Raw genomic sequence first — 20,486 nt, 5'->3', positions numbered from 1 at the left:
CATCTTTGGATGTGGGGTATCTTTTTTGGTGAGTTCCAGTGTCGTCCTGTCGATGATTGTTCAGCAGTTGGTTGTGATTCTGGTGCTCTCACAAGAGGGAGTGAGCGCACATCTTTCTACTCCACCATATTGAACCGGTAATCTCCCACACAGGGATTTTTATGCAGAAGTTTGCCTTAAAAGATATTTATGACAAAAAAGAAAAGAAATTCCTCCCAATTCTATATTGTGATATTGGAATGATACCAAAAGAGAGAGGGATACAGAATACGAATTCATATTTACAGTTTGGTGAGATAGTCTTTGATGACTGTAAACCAAAGCGTTATATGTATAAAGTTACAGGAAGCATTTTTAATTAAAAATATGCTTTCTAAATTTGTTTTTGTCTGTTTTCTTTATTGAAGTGAGGCACCTGGTTTTGTATTTTGCACTGCTAATATTTTGGGAAAGCCATAATAAAAGAGGAAATAAGGTTTTGAGATGAAAGAAACGGTGTGGAGGTGCCACCTAGTGGTCACATCATCGTGTCTGTATTCTCCTTCTTGCCAGTGGTAATTGGAAGTCAGTGGAGGGTTGCTTGGTAGAGTTGGGGTTTCCTGGAGGATCCCTTTAAGATATAAGTGGTGAATCGATTAGCATATTGTTGTCTTGATAGGATAATGTTTTTCCCTTTGTTTTATGGTCACTAAAATTATCCTGCTCCAAATTCATTATTTAAAATAACTTGTATTAGCTGGATGGTTTTTGTTATCCTTTTTGCTAGTGTTAACTAATTATGCCAGCAAGATTTGAGTTATACTTGAAAATCATAGCTTCGTGACTTTTTTACCATTTCGTTGAAATGATCTGACATGTGAACATACAGAAGACATGTCGTGTGTCTGGAGTGTATTGCGGGACCTAACCGAAGTCTGGATGATGGCCAAGTGCAGTGAAATTTCATTAAAAGTCTTTCTTCTTCTTTTAGGATTAATCTGTCTTTAGAATAATTCCATAGAAGAAAAAGATCAGTGGGAGAACTCATCTTTTAGAATTTTTTTTTTCAGATTAGCTGTGTTCAGCAAGCACATACCTCATTAGAAAGATAGCCTGTACTGTTAGACAGTTGACTGTACTAATTTCTTTTCTTTACCCTTAAACCACGTGTAATCCAGAATCATGTCAAATATTGAAGTTTTTCAAAACAAACTGCTAGTGATAGAGATCTTAAGAGTGATCAAAATTCCCAGAGGTGTATTTTATCTCCTCAGTCACGAGTAATCTTTGAAAGTTCCTCTGTTCGTGTGTATGATAGGGGGAGGGAGTTAGGGGTTGGGGAGGAATGTTTGCAGTAAAGGACTTTTACTGGGTTATAAAATAAATTTTCTCAGGATGATTTTTACTTTATTAGTATTGTTTTGGTATCTATTTTGGGCAGTATTTGCACAAAGAATCTTAACATCTGATTAGGTACTAACATTTTGTCTTTTACACATGAATAGTGGTTGTGGTTTTTTTGTCAAGGAAATTCTCATGGTGGAATTAAATAAAACATTAAAGAAACAACAGGAGAGCTCTTCAGAACAACGTAGACTTTAGCTAAAAACTTCCCGAAAGATGCTCTCTGAGATTTGCAAAGACAGCCCAGATAACACACCAGTCACTTAGATTGTAAAATGTCTACTGCATGGGGGTCATTGCTGAGAAGAATACAAAAGTATGTATGATGGAGTCTGTGTTCTCAAGGTCCTAGTAAGAGGCAGTATTGAGACAAGTGTGGAGCCAAATTGTCTGTGTTTGAGTCCCTGCTCTGTCCCTTACTAGTAGTGTGACTTTTGAGAAGTTACTTGACCTCTCTCTGCCTCAGTTTCTTCCTCTGTGAGTGGAGATAATAAGAACTGACCTTGTAGGGTTGAATGGAAAGTTCTTAGGACAGTGCCTGGATATATGGGGACTCAGTCCACATCGGGTGTTCTCATCTCATCATCTGGTGAGGAAGCCAAAGCGTAGGCATCATACACAAGAGGACACTTCAACACTGTATTTGATCAAGTAGGAAATTGTTAGGACCATTTACTAGAATGGTTCACAAAAGACAAACCAGTATGAGCTAGGATATTTTAGAAAGGGAGGAAATAGGAATAGAACTGAGTTTTGAACACTTCAAAAAAAAAAAAAGATCTGAAGCCAGTTTTTCCTATTCAGATTTCAGTTGTGGAGAATTATGATTCTTTTTTTTTTTTTAACATCTTTATTGGAGTATAATTGCTTTACAATGGTGTGTTAGTTTCTGCTTTATAACAAAGTGAATCAGTTATACATATACATATATCCCCATATCTCTTCCCTCTTGCATCTCCCTCCCTCCCACCCTCCCTATCCCACCCCTCTAGGTGGTCACAAAGCACCGAGCTGATCTCCCTGTCCTATGCGGCTGCTTCCCACTAGCTATCTATTTTACATTTGGTAGTGTATATATGTCCATGCCACTCTCTCACTTTGTCCCAGCTTACCCTTACCATTCCCCCTCCCCGTGTCCTCAAGTCCATTCTCTAGTAGGTCTGCGTCTTTACTTCTGTTCTGCCCCTAGGTTCTTCATGACCATTTTTTTTTTTTTTTTAGATTCCATATATATGTATTAGCATACGGTATTTGTTTTTCTCTTTCTGACTTACTTCACTCTGTATGACAGACTCTAGGTCCATCCACCTCACTACAAATAACTCAATTTTGTTTCTTTTTATGGCTCAGTAATATTCTATTGTATATATGTGCCACATCTTCTTTATCCATTCATCTGTCGATGGACACTTAGATTGTTTCCATGCCCTGGCTATTGTAAATAGAGCTGCAATGAGCATTGTGGTACATGACTCTTTTTGAATTATGGTTTTCTCAGGGTATACGCCCAGTAGTGGGATTGCTGGGTTGTATGGTATTTCTATGTTTAGTTTTTTAAGGGACCTCCACACTGTTCTCCATAGTGGTTGTATCAATTTACATTCCCACCAACAGTGCAAGAGGGTTCCCTTTTCTCCACAGCCTCTCCAGCATTTATTGTTTGTAGATTTTTTGATGATGGCCATTCTGACTGGTGTGAGATGATATCTCATTGTAGTTTTGATTTGCATTTCTCTAATGATTAGTGATGTTGAACATCCTTTCATGTGTTTGTTGGCAATCTGTATATCTTCTTTGGAGAAATGTCTATTTAGTTCTTCTGCCCATTTTTGGATTGGGTTGTTTGTTTTTTTGATATTGAGCTGCATGAGCTGCTTGTAAATTTTGGACATTAATCCTTTGTCAGTTGCTTCATTTGCAAATATTTTCTCCCATTCTGAGGGTTGTCTTTTGGTCTTGTTTAAGTTTTCCTTTGCTGTGCAAAAGCTTTTAAGTTTCATTAGGTCCCATTTGTCTATTTTTGTTTTTATTTCCATTTCTTAGGAAGTGGGTCAAAAAGGATCTTGCTGTGATTTATGTCAAAGAGTGTTCTGCCTATGTTTTCCTCTAAGAGTTTGATAGTGTCTGGCCTTACATTTAGGTCTTTAATCCATTTTGAGTTTATTTTTGTGTATAGTGTTAGGGAGTGTTCTAATTTCATTCTTTTATATGTAGCTGTCCAGTTTTCCCAGCACCACTTATTGAAGGGGCTGTCTTTTCTCCACTATATATTCTTGCCTCCTTTATCAAGGATAAGGTGACCGTATGTGCGTGGGCTTATCTCTGGGCTTTCTATCCTGTTCCATTGATCTATATTTCTGTTTTTGTGCCAGTACCATACTGTCTTGATTACTGTAGCTTTGTAGTATAGTCTGAAGTCAGGGAGCCTGATTCCTCCAGCTCGTTTTTTCTTTCTCAAGATTGCTTTGGCTATTCGGGGCCTTTTGTGTTTCCATACAAATTGTGAAATTTTTTGTTCTAGTTCTGTGAAAAATGCCAGTGGTAGTTTGATAGGGATTGCATTGAATCTGTAGATTGCTTTGGGTAGTAGAGTCATTTTCACAATGTTGATTCTTTCAATCCAAGAACATGGTATATCTCTCCATCTGTTTGTATCATCTTTAATTTCTTTCATCAGTGTCTTATAATTTTCTGCATCAGTGGGAGGGATCTGTGAAGGAGGAAAGGTTTCCACACACTAGGAAGCCCCTTTGCGGGCGGAGACTGCGGGTGGCAGAGGGGGGAAGCTTCGGAGCCATGGAGGAGAGCACGGCAACTGGTGTGCGGAGGGCAAAGCGGAGAGATTCCCGCACAGAGGATCTGTGCTGACCAGCACTCACCAGCCGGAGAGGCTTGTCTGCTCACCCGCCGGGATGGGTGGGGCCTGGGAGCTGAGGCTCGGGCTTCAGAGGTTGGATCCCAGGGAGAGGACTGGGATTGGCTGCTAGAACACAGCCTGAAGGGACTAGTGCGCCACAGCTAGCCGGGAGGGAGTCTGGGAAAAAGTCTGGAGCTTCGGAAGAGGCAAGAGACATTTTCTTGCCTCTTTGTTTCCTGGTGTGTGAGGAGAGGGGATTAAGAGCGCCACTTAAAAGAGCTCCAGAGATGGGCACGAGCCGCGGCTATCAGTGCCGACCCCAGAGATGGGCATGAGATGCTAAGACTGCTGCTGCTGCAGCCACCAAGAAGCCTGTGAGCAAGCACAGATCACTATCCACACCTCCCCTTCTGGGAACCTGTGCAGCCCGCCACTGCCAGGGTCCTGTGACCCAGGGACAACTTCCCCGGGAGAACGCATGGCGCGCCTCAGGCTGTTGCAATGTCATGCCGGCTTCTGCCGCCACAGACTCACCCCACATTCTGTACCCTTCCCTCCCCTTGGCCTGAGTGAGCCAGAGCCCTCGAATCAGCTGCTCCTTTAACCCCGTCCTGTTTGAGCGAAGAACAGACGCCCTCAGGCGACCTACACACAGAGGTGGGGCCAAATCCAAAGCTGAACCCCAGGAGCTGTGCGAACAAAGAAGAGAAAGGGAAACCTCTCCCAGCAGCCTCAGGAGCAGCGGATTCATCTCCACAATCAACTTGATGTACCCTGCATCTGTGGAATACCTGAATAGACAACGAATCATGCCAAATTGAGGAGGTGGACTTTGGGAGCAACAATATATATATATTTTTTCCTTTTTCTCTTTTTGTGAGTGTGTATGTGTACGCTTCTGTGTGTGATAGCTCTGCTTTTACCATTTGTCCTAGGGTTCTGTCTGTCCTTTTTTTTTTTTTTTTTTTGTAGAGTTTTTAGCACTTGTTATCATTGGTGGATTTGTTTTTTGGTTTGGTTGCTCTCTTCTTTATTTTTTTTAATTACTTAAAAAAAATTTTCTTTAATAATTATTTTTTATTTTAATAACTTTATTTTATTTTACTTTATCTTCTTCTTTCTTTCTTTGTTTCTTTTTTTTTTTCTCCCTTTTATTCTGAGCCGTGTGGATGACAGGCTCTTGGTGCTCCAGCCAGGCATCAGGGCTGTGCCTCTGAGGTGGGAGAGCCAACTTCAGGACACTGGTCCACAAGAGACCTCCCAGCTCCACGTAATATCAAACAGCGAAAATCTTCCAGAGATCTCCATCTCAACGCCAAGACCCAGCTCCACTCAACGACCAGCAAGCTTCAGTGCTGGACATCCTATGCCAAACAATTAGCAAGGCAGGAACACAACCCCACCCATTAGCAGAGAAGCTGCCTAAAATCATAATAAGGCCACAGACACCCCAAAACACACCACCAGACGTGCACGTGCCCACCAGAAAGACAAGATCCAGCCTCATCCACCAGAACACAGGCACTAGTCCCCTCCACCAGAAAACCTACACAACCCACTGGACCAACCTTAGCCACTGGGGGCAGACACCAAAAACAACGGGAACTACGAACCTGCAGCCTGGGAAAAGGAGACCCCAAACACAGTAAGATAAGCAAAATGAGAAGACAGAGAAACACACAGCAGATGAAGGAGCGAGGTAAAAACCCACCCGACCTAACAAATGAAGAGGAAATAGGCAGTCTACCTGAAAAAGAATTCAGAATAATGATAGTAAAGATCTTCCAAAATCTTGGAAATAGAATGGAGAAAATACAGGAAATGTTTAACAAGGGCCTAGAAGAACGAAAGAGCAAACAAACAATGATGAACAACACAGTAAATGAAATTAGAAATTCTCTAGAAGGGATCAGTAGCAGAATAACTGAGACAGAAGAATGGAGAAGTGACCTGGAAGATAAAATAGTGGAAATAACTACTGCAGAGCAGAATAAAGAAAAAAGAATGAAAAGAATTGAGGACAGTCTCAGAGACCTCTGGGACAACGTTAAATGCACCAACATTCGAATGATAGGGGTCCCAGAAGAAGAAGAGAAAAAGAAAGGGACTGAGAAAATATTTGAAGAGATTATAGTTGAAAACTTCCCTAATATGGGAAAGGAAATCGTTAATCAAGTCCAGGAAGCACAGAGAGTCCCATACAGGATAAATCCAAGGAGAAATACGCCAAGACACATATTAATCAAACTATCAAAAATTAGATACAAAGAATTATGATTCTTGATGCTGTGTCCTTCTGTAGGGCTAAGGACAAAAAGTAAGCTCTCCCCTTGTTTCTTCATCATTCATTTTTCATTCATTGAGCAATGATTTATGGACTATGTCCTATGTGCCAGGCACTGTGCTTGGCACTGGGGAATCCAATGGGGAGGGAGGCAGACAAGAATCACTGCTGTAGTTTTTGTTCTCCAACCTTTTAAATAATTTTTCCCATGTACCTCAGTGTGCTCTCTGGATTCCTCATGCTCAACTTTAAAAAATTTTTATGTTATAAAACCATTGACTGTGAAAATTTTCAAACACATACAACAAGATAGTCAGAGGAGTCTAATGAAAACCCAGGTACCCATTACCCATCCTCAGCTTCAACGTTTATCATATCTATGACCCCCTTCCTGACCCTATGCCTGTAGGAGTTATTTTAAAGCAAATCCAAGACATCATGTCATTTCACCCATAAATACTCAGTATGAGTCTCTAATTGATAAGGGTTTTTAAGAAATATAACCACTGTGCCATTATCCACCTAACAAAATTAAGAATAATTTCTTAATATTAAATTATCTCAAAGATGTTTAAATTTTTTTAAAGTTTAAATTAACATACAGAAAAATGGACTTTTTTGGTGTAAGGTCCCATGAATTTTAACACATGTAAGAATACAGAACAGTTCCATTGCTTCCCCAAACTCTCCATGCTATCCGTTTGTAGTTACACTCTTCCCACATCTGTAGGAGAACACCATATAAATGGAATAATGTGGCATATATTCTTGTGTCTGGTTTCTTTTGCTCAGCATAACGCCTTTGAAATTCATTCAAGTTGCATGTATCTATAGTACTTTCCCTTTTTTTGCTATATTCCATTGTATGAAATACAATGAATAGTTTTCCATTGTATGGATGTACCATAGTTTGTCCATTTATCTGTTGAAGGATATTTGGGCTATTTCCAATTTTTGGCAGTAATCAATAGAACTATTATAAACTTCGTATCCAGGTTTTTGTGTGAACATCAATTTTCATTTCTCTGAGATAAATGCTCAAAAGTGAATTGCTGAGTTGTTTGGTAAGTATATGTTTACCTTTAGAAGAAACTGCAAAAACTGTTTTCCACAGTGGCTATACATTTTGCATTTCCCTTCAGTCATATATGATTGTTTGAATTGTTCCATAGTCTTTCCAGCACTTGGCATTGTTAGAATTTAAAATTTTAGCCATTCTAGTAGGTGTGTAGTGGTATATCATCATTGTTTTAATTTGCATTTTCCTGTGGCTAATGATGTTGAATGTATTTTCATGAGCCTATTTACCATGTATACATCCCCTTTGGTGAAATGTTTGTCTTTTGCCCATTTTTTTAAGTTGGGCTGTTTATTTTCTTACTGTTGAGGTTTGAGAGTTCTTTAAATATTCTGTTTCCAAGTCCATTATCAGATAAAGGACTGATTTATCTTTTTTGCAAAATATTTTCTTCTACTTTGTTGGCTTGTCTTTTCATTCTCTTAACAGTGTCTTTTGCAGAGGAGAAAATTTTAATTTTGAGGTAGTTTTAATTTATCACTTTCTTCTTTTGGTGTCATGTCTAGAAATCTTTGCCTAACCCCGGGTCATGAAGATTTTCTTTTATGTTTTCTTTTAAAAGTTTTATAGTTTTACATTTTAACACTAGATATATGATCCATTTTGAGTTAATTTTGTTTTGTTTTGTTTTGTTGTTTTTCCTGTATAAAAAAGGATCCCAATATCAAGGTATAGGGAAGGGGAAGAACAAGGGACATACCCCTTGGTGTAAGGACACAGAGGGGACAGGAGAAGGATAAGCCTCAAAAGGAGGGGTGGGAGGGGAATGTCATTAAGGCAGCAAAATATTCTCTGTAAAACATTGGGGGAGTCTCCAGAGCCTCAGGGATGAAGGCAGAGGTTGCCTTCTTAGTGGGGGACTCTCCACTCAAATGTTCAAAGGAAGGGAATGTTGGCTTCTCTTCTCTTGGTTCTGTTGCAGCTATTCCGTCCGTGGCTCACTCTGGGTTACCTTCTGCCTTATGTAGATAAGAGCGCTGCAGGGCTCGGAAGGCAGAGATTCACTTGTGTGGGTTAAAAGTCAGCATCTCCAGCAGCAGCTGTGCTCCAGACTCCTCCATCTCAGGTACCACCGACTGCACTGCGTGGGGCCCTCTGAGGGAAAAGGCTCCTGGGGCTAGAGACACATCTCAGGGCCAGTCATCCTCTGGGGGCAGTTCAGTCAGGTCAAAGATTTTGCCTAACTGGTCAGCTTCAGAGTTTCCACAGAAGAGAGGCTTTCGACGAAACATCTCTGTGAAGGTACAGCCAACGCTCCACATGTCCACAGGGGTTGCATACGTAGACTGCAAAAGAACTTCTGGAGCACGGTACCAGAGTGTAACAACCACAGGTGTTAAGTGCCATCTGGTAGCTATAGATTCAGCCAGCTTGACTGTTCCACCACTTGTCACCAGAATGTTCTCTGGCTTCAGGTCTTGGTGAATGATGCAGTTGGCATGAAGGAAATCTAGGCCTCTTAGAAACTGGTGCATCAGATCCTTGATGGTCTCCACTGGCAAGCCTGGTGGGGGTGCCTTGTCTAGATATGTCCTTAGGTCTTGGTCCACATGCTCAAACACCAGGGTCACTTTGGTCTCCCGGTCAGTTCAGGCTGTGGCACAGACATCCATCAGCCAGACAACATTGGGATGCTCAAAAGCCTTCAGTCGCCACAATAAGCCACCCCATGAACTGTGCTGATGGGAAGGCCCCCTCCAGCACCTCCTCCACTGGGGACTCTTACACTCTTGAGGGCCACAGAGAAGCCACTGTGGGGATCATGGGCCTTATACACCGTCCCATAGGCACCAACACCAATCTCAGCCACTGGCTCATATCGAGGGGTAGCCATTCTCAGACCAGAGGAGACCCTACAATCACAGAGACTCCTACCACCGAAATTCCTTCCACAGTTCGGATGGTATGAGCCTCACCCCGTGTCTGGAGCTGCGGGGGCGGCCTGTTATTGGGGCCTCGGAGCTGGTTCCTGGAGCCATACACTTGAGCTTGGTCCGGGGCGGCTGGCCGCTACGGGGCCGACCATAGACCTTGAATTAAATTTTATAAAAGGTACAAGGTTTAGGTCAAGGTTCTTTTGTTTTTGCATATGGATGTCCATTTGTTCCAACACCATTTGCTGAGGACTGTTTTTTTTCCATTGAATTATTTTTACACTCTTTGCAAATATAACCTGGCCATATATGTGTGGATCTATTACTGGACTCTTTATTCTGTTCTATTGCTCTATTGTGTCTATCCCTTTGCCGGTACTGCACTGTCTTAATTACTGCAGCTTTATGGTAAGTCTTCAAATCAGGTCATGTGATTTCCCTAATTTTATTTTTCTTTTATCAAAATTATTTTGGCTATCCTAGTTCTTTTTTGTCTTTTCATATAAATTTTAGAATCAGCTTGTCTATATGTATAGAGAATCATGCTAGGATTTTGATTGAGGTTGCACAAATTTATAGATAAGTTTGGTGAGAACAGACATCTTTATTATGTTGAATCTTCCAATCCATCAACATGGTACACCTTTCTATTTATTTAAGTCTTTGATTTCTTTCAGCAGCATTTTGTAGTTTCAGTATATAGATCCTATACATACGTTTTTAGATTTATACTTAAGTATTTAGTTTTTTGGAACTATTATAAATGGTATGTTTTTTGGGATCTAGTTGTACCATGCTAGTATATAAATATGATTAATTTTTGTGTGTTGACTTTTATCTGGTGAACTTGCTAAACATCACTTATTAGTTCCAGGAGGGTTTTTTTGTTTCCTTCCTGGTACCATGGGGCTTTCTCCATAGTCAGTCATCTTGTCTGTGAATAGGAATAGTTTTATTTTTTAATTTCCAATCTTGTATACCTTTTATTTCTTCTTCTTGCCTTTTTTTCTTACACTGGCAAAAACTTCCAGTACAGTTTTGAATAGGGGTGATGAGAGTGGACATTTCTGCTTTGTTTTTAATTTTGGGATTAAAGCATTCAATCTTTTACCATTAAGTATGATTTTAGCTGCAGGTTTTATCTGGTTGAAGAAGTTCCCTTTTATTCCTGCTTTGCTGAGAGAGTTTTAAAATCAAGAATGGATGTTAAATTTTTCAAATGCTTTTCTATATCAGTTGATGTGATTGTTATTATTATTTTTATCATTTTTCCAGTAGACTGCTACTCTGGTAGATTACATTGGTTGGTTTTTGCCTATTGAACTAGTCTTGCATTCCCATGATAAACCTACTTGGTTGAGGTTCATGTCAAGTTTTGAAGTTCCAGCTGGAGATGTCTAATAAGGGATCAACTAGTAGAGAACATGTAGATAGACTTGTCTTTGGGCTGATATTTATACTGGAAATCAGTTGGCTATTTGGGCTGTTAACCACCTGATTAACTTCTGTTGACCTGCTCCCTGAGAACCCACCCAGTGAGCAACCATGCCTCTGCTGCTTATATACTTTACTTCTGCCCCCATCTATGTACATATATTTGGTTTTGTTCTTTTTCCTTGCCCTTACTGGACCAGGACCTTTTATCTATTGGCCACTTCTAGGCATCTACTTCCTCCATCTGTGCTTGGTATATTTAATTTATAGCAGAAGAGTTTGAGGATAAATTGTATTTTAAGAAACAAACATTTATTTTAATATAAACACATCTGTGATTAGAGTATTCAGATTTAAATGATATTAAGTAACTGTTTTCACTAATTTGGTCCTTTCATGAGGCAAGAAAACAATATGGATGTCTTGTCATATGTAGTCCTCTAAGATCTGATTTTAAATTGCAATTTATTTTGGAAGGTCATGGAAACAAACCAGAGAGTAATATAAATGTTTGCATGTGGTTAACATAGTTTGCTTGCCTCCCCGGGGGCTAAATTCCAAAGAATTTGTTTCTGTATTCTTGAATCTGGAGACAGTACAGCGATGCAGAGATCCCTGTGAAAGCAAGCCCTCATCCAGGGAGCCTCGGAGCGCATGGCCCCCCTGCTTGCCCCCTTCCTGGGAAGCAGTGAGGATGCCGTGGGTTGTGGTGTGAGCTCAGAGTGCTGCTTTCTGTTAGAACATAGTCTCAGTTTCTTTGAGCAAACCATTAATAGATGTCAAATTCACATCATAGGTTTTAGTTCCCAAGCAGTGTTAAAAGCAAACGTGTGGGGTTTTATATTTCCAGCTGCCTTTTTTTTTTTCGAAGTAAAATATGTAGGTTTTGGTTTTCAGCAGGCCACATTTCTAATAAAAACAGTTGGAACAAAATATGTTTTATAAGCATATAAAAATGTCAGACCGTAATGATTTTAGTGCTGCATATTTAAAAAATGGGTCACTAATATTTAAGATGTTAGTATCTGCAAAGAAAGTAAATTATGGAAAGTAAATGACAATATATCATTTATATAAAGGGGAAGGTGGTTGGAAACTAGTTCAGCAACCGTATTGAGACCATTTTATTTCAGCTTCTATATAATATGCATGTCTTTCAGCTTTAAGTTATTTAAATTTTGGCCTTAAAATTATTAAACCTTTGTACTTGAAACTGGGCCCCAAAGTTTCAAAAATCCCATCTGTGTTTGGAGACATAATTCATTATGTGAAAAAGTATCTTCTTTCCATGGTCTCAGCAGAGAAAGCATCTCAGTAGGTTCTGGTCCCCAAATCAGTTGTGTTTCCTTCTCATAAGTCCATTTCTATCATCTGATTGACATGCTGAGCTCCTTTTGTCCTGTCTGCTAGGAAGCTCAGAAAAAGATTCTTCAGCCCATTTCTAACAAGGCTACAGAACTTTTAGCCTATGCATTTGGCACACTGTCATTTTCATCTTATTTCTTTCACCTTTATTTTTCTTTTGCCTAATTTTTTTCACTTAACTCTCTTCCCTTGTTATGCTGTAGTTAGTGTTATAAGTTACTGTATATCCATATTGGAATTATATAGTTGGAAATAGATTTTTATAAATCTGATTTCTTTTTCTTTGATCACTTCATCCATATCATTACATTTTCCTAGCAGTTTGCCTTTTTTTTTTTTTTGTAACTTAGACAATTACATATTCTTAAATGATAAAATTCCAAACAGGAAAATTCCTGGGACATATTTTAAGAAATCTTTACTGCCTTTTCAGATAATAAAAGTAATGCTAACTAGTTATAAAAACTTCAAACATCATAGAAATATACAATGTAGCAAATAAAGGTCTTCTATAATCTCCTCCTTCCAAAACAAAAACAAAAATAAAACTCAAAAAGCAAAACCCCAAACTGTTAACTATTTGGTGTATAGCTCTATGGCATGACCTTAAGTTGTATTATATTGGAGTGGCAGTGGGAACTTTTTTTCCTCTGTGAATCTTGGCTATATAACTTTTTCTCATTTCTATGCTGATACATATATATTTTTCTTCTTCTTCTTCCTCCTCTCCTCCTCCTCCCCTTTCCCTCCCCCTCCCCCTCCTCTGCCCTTTTCCTCCTCCCCCCCCTCCTCCTCCTCCTTTGTCTTCACAGTCTTGAATATGTGCTAGTCAAATATGAGGATTATACAACTCAGTATTCTAGGAATGCTTTGTAGGAGGGGTCATAGTTGCTCGCCATACCAAGCAAATGGAATTTTTAAAAAAATTTATTTATTTAATTTATTTATTTTTGGCTGCATTGGGTCTTTGTAGCTGCATGTGGGCTTTCTCTAGTTGCAGCAAGCGGAGGCTACTCTTCATTGCGCGGGCTTCTCATCGTGGTGGCTTTTCTTGTTGTGGAGCACGGGCTCTAGGCGCGTGGGCTTCAGTAGTTGTGGCTCGCGGGCTCTAGAGCGCAGGCTCAGTAGTTGTGGCACATGGGCTTAGTTGCTCCGCGGCATGTGGGATCTTCCCGGACCAGGGCTCGAACCCCTGTCCCCTGCATTGGCAGGTGGATTCTTAACCACTGCGCCACCAGGGAAGCCCTGGGCAAATGGAATTTAAGGTGTAGAGGGTGGTGGTTAACAGCCTGGCCATGGCGTTGGCATTAGATAGGCCTGTGTTCAAGGCCTGGTAGCTGGGTGACTCCAGGCAAGTTATCTCTCCTCTATAAGGCCTGGTTTTCTGGGGATAGTAATACCTGTTTTAAAGTGTTGTTGTTATGAACAAATGAAAGATTGTATATAAAGCACTTAGCACAGTGTCTGGTACGTAGTAAAGGCTAAATAAATGTTAGCTGCTGTATTAGTGATATTTTGACTAATTACTGATTGCTGTTTAATAGAGTAATTCTAAATAATTACGTGCAAACAAAATAGAAGTTTACTTCTTTCTCATATTATGTCTAGATAGAAGGCCCAGGGCTGACTGTGGCTCCACAGTTACTAAGGACCAGGTTCTTTGTACCTTGATGCTTGTATACAGTTGTCCCTTGGTATCCATGGGGGCATGGATACCAAAATCTGTGGATGCTCAAGACCCTTATTTAAAATGATGTAGTACAGTCAGCCCTCTATATCCACGGGTTCCGCATGGGTTGAATCTATGGATGTGGAAACTGCAGATATGGAGGGCCCCTGTATCTTCCATCTGTCATTTCAGATATAGCAGAACTCTTATTTTTAAATGAGACTTCATGATTGTCTTAGCTGAATAGTAGCTGAGACTATGACCAAAATTTGGATGTTACTTGGGGCAGACATTCTTTTCCCCATGTCAGTTTGCCAGGGCAACAGTTCAGGAAAATGTACATGGACTTAATAATATTTGTCCAGATCTGTTTGGTTTCTAAAGCTGGATTTAAGATATTCAGGGTTTTTGGTTGCTTAGCTTTTAGTCTAGTTTGGACTTTTGGGCTACTGAAGTAATTACACTGAACTATTCTCCATCTTTCTTAAAAACCTATAGAACTTCCTAAAACTTCATGAAAGTTGATTTAGCTTGTTTTAATTAACAAGGAGAAAAACTGATTCAAAGACATTAAACAGCTTAGTAAACTCGGCTGAAGAATGAACCTGTGTTTACGAATAGCCCAACATCCAGACAAGATCCTCCCTTGCTTTTGGATTCTGTTTTGAGACCTTCGCAGTGAAGACTTTTCCTGGATTGAAAATAAAAAAAAAAAGATAACAACAAAACAATACCCAAAGAATTGAAAAACCTAACAGCCTTTTGATCAGTCAGTCAGTGAATCTGGTTTCTACTGTTTAATTTTAGCTTTTAGGGCTTGGTGTGGACAGATTTTACAGGGAGGCAGACTCGGGCTTTTTGATTTCATGTTGCCTTCCTGTAGGGATGCAGCGTTTCCATTGGATGAGTCCAGAATTCTGTTACTGTCATTGACTTTACATAGTGATAACATAAAACAGCATTAAAGAAAGAAAATCCCACACCCTTGATAATAGTTGGTAGCAGAATTTTATTTTTAGAAAGCAAAATTTGGAAACAACTGTATTTATTATTTTAAAAGTTTTTAAAGTATTTTTGTAATGTGTGTTTCACTGTTATCATTACTCTACATATGAATGCTTCTATATTTTAAACAAAATATTCACTAATATTTACCTTTCCGATGAGATATTTTATTTGCACGACTATTTTTAAAGCATGTGCTCATTTTGGTGGAGTTGCTCTTGTGGTGTTTATATTTACATATTTTCATCTTCCTTATGAATGTCTTGTTTCTGACATAAGACTAAATACCAAATGCTTTTTTTGTGTGGTTGTTGGAGAGCTTACAGATAGAACACACACACAAAAAGAATGTTTATTATTAAATAAATACATTTATATTTCATTTATAAAGAACAGTTTTAGTTATTTTTGTAAGCTTTTAAATATATTGCTAAGTTTTATTTATTAGTAAAACGTACTTTTAACATTTCAGTGTATTTTCTTTCTACAAGTTCTTTTTCAATGTACACAAATTACTCACCCATACCTATATAATAAATTAGAATCTGTGTGTGCATAATGTTTGTATACATACATATAAAATATATATCATATATAAATATATAATATATACTGTGTAAATAATGTTATATTGTAAAAATTCCCCTTGTCAATAATTATACTTTGTGAATACGCTTTTAAATAACTGCCTAGTACCACAGTACATTGTGTGATATACCACATTTTACCAATTCCCTTGTTGTTGAACATTTAGATGTTGTGCTATTAGAAAAAATGCTGCAGCAAACATCCCCATATATTTATCTTTGTAGCCCTCATGATTTCCCTACGATAAATTCCTAGGAATAGAGTTACTGGATTAAAAGAGTATGAAAAAATTTTAAAGGCTCTTGATACGTAATGCCAAATTCATTCATTCAATCAAAAAATATTTTCTAAGCACCAATAATATGTGGTGCTGTCAGGATACAACAATGAATAAGACAGTCTCTGCTATCAACTCACAGTCTAGTTGGGGGACAGACATAGGTATGGTTAAGCTCAAGTCTGTGCTCTCCAGAGAGGTTGTATTAATTTACATGTCACTAACACTGTCAATATATGCAAGTAGTTTTGGATGTGTGTGTGTGTTCTTTTGAATTCGGGCATCATGGAATACTTTATAGGAAATAAAATATTTGTGTTTTGATTAGTGCATATCATGAATCACATACCTAATAATTTTTGACATTAGTGATTTAGAAAACCTAATTCATTTCAGTATCCTCATTTCTTTAACAAGGCATTCGTCTACATTTGTATTGTGTTCTCATTTCCATAGCTTTATGAGGTCTTTCCTACCTTGTTCTTCTAGTGTCTTGGTACTTTCTGCCGCTGACACTACAGAGTAGAAGACTCCACTTACACTTGGAATGGTTGAAAAAGACTCATTTGCTTAAAACTATCTTACTATGATTTTGTTCTCCTTTTCAAAGGAGAAAGACCCTTATTGTATATGTGTTCTTTATAAATATGGACAAGGCATGTAAGAGTGGAACCTAAATACCTCTAGTAGAGAAAACTCATGGTAATGCTATTATATTTAATTTGCAGATTCTCCAATACCTATTAAGCACTGCCTTAATAATTCAGGACAAAACCAGCAGATTTTCCAGTTTTCAGGACAGTAGGTTGATGGGTTGTATTCATATAACTAGTATATTAAATACCTGGCAATCAAAGGCAATTATTTGTCATCAGATTAGACTAGTGACATTAAGGAGGGGAAAACCCCCATGGTTTTAGTGTTGTCTGAGTTGGGAGTCCAAATGCGGTTTTCATGGAGCACTGAGCTGCACTCCCATGTCCAGAACACACAGTCCTTGGGAATAATTATCCTGTTCACCACTTGATAGATTTCCCACATGTGAAGGCTGCCAAGCTCCTCTGGCTTCTAATTTAGAAGCTAAAGAGATTTCCTTACAGGGCTCAACACTGATCTTTGAACAAATGTATGGCCTTCTCCATTCACTCGAAAATGGCTCCAGGTGGACACTGTACCAGGTGTGGCAAGATAAATTATGTGACTGAGCTGTTTTCCAAAACATACTTTTTCACAATAATACAGCTAATGTTTTTCTGGTCCACTGGAATTCTCCAAGACTGACTTTATGACTGCGCGTATGATCTCCGTCCTTAAATGGGTAAACAAACTATTTTTAATAAATAATGAGGGATGGTATAACTTCTACCACTGCACACTTATAGTTTTATCCATTTGTATTTCATCTGATCTTGATGAAGTGCATACTTTTATTTAGCAAATAAAATAAGTGAAGTAGATTGCATATTACACCATGGAAATTCTGAAGGTTTGTACTTTTAGGATAAGTTTTTAGAGAGGTAGGGGTTTCAGTTTGATTATTATTTGGATTCCTGGTTTAATATATCCTTAAATTTTATATTTGAGTTTATATTTGATAAAAGGTATCTTGGTATTGGTAATCTCTTGGGACTTAAATTTTTCAGGCAATATTGTGTTGCCAGGATATATCTATATTTTTGCATATATCAGTAGTGCACTCTTTTTGAGGGCGGTGTAACATTCCACAGTGGGAATGTACCTACATTTTTTAATACATATTCTTGTAAATAGACTTCTGGGTTATTTCCAGACCTTTTTTTTTTTTTTTTTACTATGAAAGCCCTGGTCATGGACATTCTTGTCTATGTCATCTGCTATACATATATAAGAATTCCTCTGGTTTTTACTACTTTGGAGTGGAATTCCTGAGTCATAGGGTATCTGAATGTTCAGCTTTACAAGATAATGCAGTCATGCCTTCCAAAGTGGTTGTACCCGTTTACATTCCTATCATCAATACTTAAGAAATCTTGTTTATCCATATTCTCTGTAAACACTTGGTAGTATCAGACTTTAAAATTTTTGCTCAGTATGTGAGTTTATAATGGTCTTCATTTGCATTTCTCTGATCACTATTAAGGTTAAATATTTATTCAAATACTTATTGCCATATGTATTCCTTCTTTTGAAAAATGCCTGTCCATGTCTTTTGCCTAGTTTTAAAAATTGGATTGACTGGGCTTTTCTTCTTATTACTGGAGTTTTTAATATATTCTTGATACTAATCCTTTGGTGATTTTATAGATGGGAGATATCCTCTCCCAGTTTGTAACTTGTTTTTTTAACTTTTCCTAAGGTGACTTTTAATGGTGAGACATCCTTGATTTTAACAGAGTCAAATTTATTTATATTTTATAATGAACATTTCTCTGTCTTTTAAAGAAAACCTTTCCTTTCAAGGTCAGAAAGAACTAAAAAATATTTTCCACTAAAATTAAAAAATTTTTGCTTCTGATATTTAGTCCTGAACCGTCTGGAATTAGTTTTCATATGATGTGAAGCAGAGGTTCAGTTTTCATTCTTATCACCTAATTCACCATCTCTGTCATACATTAAAGTCATATATGTGTGTGGGACTTTTTCCTGTGCTCTCTTCTATTCCATAGGTCAATATGTTTATCCCTGCCCTGAGTCATGTTCTTTTAATTGGTTCTTAAGAAGAAGTCCTAATATTGGATAGGGCACAACTCCCCTCCTTGCTCTTCTGTTTCAGAAGTGTCTTGGCTGTTTTTGGCTTTTTGTTCTTCCATGAGAATTTTAAAATCAGCTTCTAAAGATCCATGAAGAACCTTCTTAGGATTTTAATTAGCATTGTATTGAATTTTTAGGTCAATTTGGAGAGAATGTCATCTTTATGATATTAGGTCTTCCTAATTATGAACCTGGTATATCTCTCAATCTATTTAGGTATTGTTTAATGTCTCCCAATAAAGTTTAAAACATTCCCATGTTTGAATCTGGCATCTATTTATTCCTAGTTACTTGATATTTTTAATGCTAATTATAAATCATGTCTTCTAAATTATGTGTTTTAGTAGTTTATTGTTGGTGTACAGAAGTGTGATTAGTTTTTGTATGTTAATCTTATATCCAGCCATCTTGCTAAACTCTCTTTTTGAAAAAATAATGTCATTTGTAGATTCTTTGGGGATTTCTATGTATACGTCATAGTTGACATTTTTATCTCCTCTTTTCCATTCTTTTTGCCTTTTTTCCTTGTACTGTTTAGGAACTCCATGACAATGTTGACTAGAAGTTACAATAATGGGCATTCTTTTCTTGTCCTTGATTTTAAAGGCCATGCTTTTCATGTTTTCCATTAAGTGTGATGTGTATTATAGGGTTTAAAAAATTAAATCAGGTTAAGGATATTCTGTTCTCTATTTCTAATTTACTTAGAGTTTTTATCAAGAATTTACATCAAATTTTACCAAGAGCTTTTCTGAATCTATTGATAAACTGGTTTTCCTCCTTTAAACTTCTAATGTGTTAAAATTAAAAATAACTAAAACTAAACAATATGCTTTTAAGGTATACATATGATAAACTACATATTAAAAAAAAAGCCAATGATAAGTACATGACTTAGCAGAACAGTTAACCCAGGTGGGATGGGGAAAATCACTTGATAGATGTAAATTGTTGTTAATGTTCTAGTTCTCATGTCAGGTGGTAAGTTCATGAGAGTATAGTACATTATCTAAAACATACAAATATATGCATAAAAACACAAATGATTAAATACAAAGCAGATCATGAATGGACCATTAAGGAAAGATAAGTGTATGTGTTATGAACTAAGAATTACAATTAATACAGTTCTGTGGTTAAAATAATAAATTTACATTTCTTTATGAGACTGTTGCATTTATACCTGGGTTAGTAAGAAGAGTCTTTTAAACATGCCAATATTTTTCATTGTTATTGGTTAAGTTCCTCTTCTTTAGAGACCTTTTGAGCAGTTTTTGGTTGTGAGACTTAATGTCATGGACTCATATGTACTTTAGGGTCTACACCTCCTAAGAGTGGTAAGTTCTATGACTATCCTGTGTTCTCCATTGTTTAGTCCCCGAACTGCTTGATGATTAAATGGCCCTCATTTTAGGTTGACACTTTGTACACGATGTTCTGTAGTATATAGAGGGCCTCACTCTTTTCTTTTGGTTTCTTAGGCCACACACTTCTGTATTAAATATGCTGTGAATTTCCATCCTACCCCCATCCCATCCATCTCATCATGTGGTGCTGTTGTATGAGGTTTGTAGCTTATGGGGAGGATACTTGGAATGTATTATGGTGATTGTGAACATTTGGAATGAAACAGACCTGAATTTGAACCTTGGCTCTTCTCTTTCCAGCTGTGTGGTCTTTAGAAAATTTAATAACCTCTCTGAGCATCAGTTATCTGAAAAATTTGCATGCTGTCTTCTCCAGGGTCTTTGTGAGTGTTAAACTGCATCTATTATTATTATTATTATTGTCATATCACCATCATATATAATTAATTTTTGAATCTCTAAGTAGAGTGGATGCAGTTTCAAGCTGCTGGTCTGGTTTTTCCCTTAAGTGTGCTAAAAGTGCCGGTTGTTTTATTCCCGAAGTTCTGAAAAGAACCACAGTGCCAAAATATCCT

At 37.8% G+C, this 20,486-nt stretch overlaps 1 protein-coding gene and 1 pseudogene across 10 annotated transcripts in view; one reads left to right on the top strand and one right to left on the bottom strand.

Moving 5' to 3' along the window:
• Positions 1 to 20,486, top strand: part of FSIP1 (fibrous sheath interacting protein 1) — a 218,989-nt gene that overhangs the window by 122,327 nt on the left and 76,176 nt on the right. The window lies entirely within an intron of this gene.
• Positions 6,182 to 13,014, bottom strand: LOC309625456 (cyclin-dependent kinase 4 pseudogene; annotated as a pseudogene). Its single transcript has one exon. The product of its transcript is annotated as a cyclin-dependent kinase 4 pseudogene (transcript).

The sequence above is a fragment of the Balaenoptera borealis genome, assembly GCF_965194805.1.
Source record: "Balaenoptera borealis genome assembly, chromosome: 3".
In the NCBI taxonomy this organism is placed as follows: domain Eukaryota; kingdom Metazoa; phylum Chordata; class Mammalia; order Artiodactyla; family Balaenopteridae; genus Balaenoptera; species Balaenoptera borealis.
This window is presented reverse-complemented; position numbering and strand designations above follow the sequence as displayed.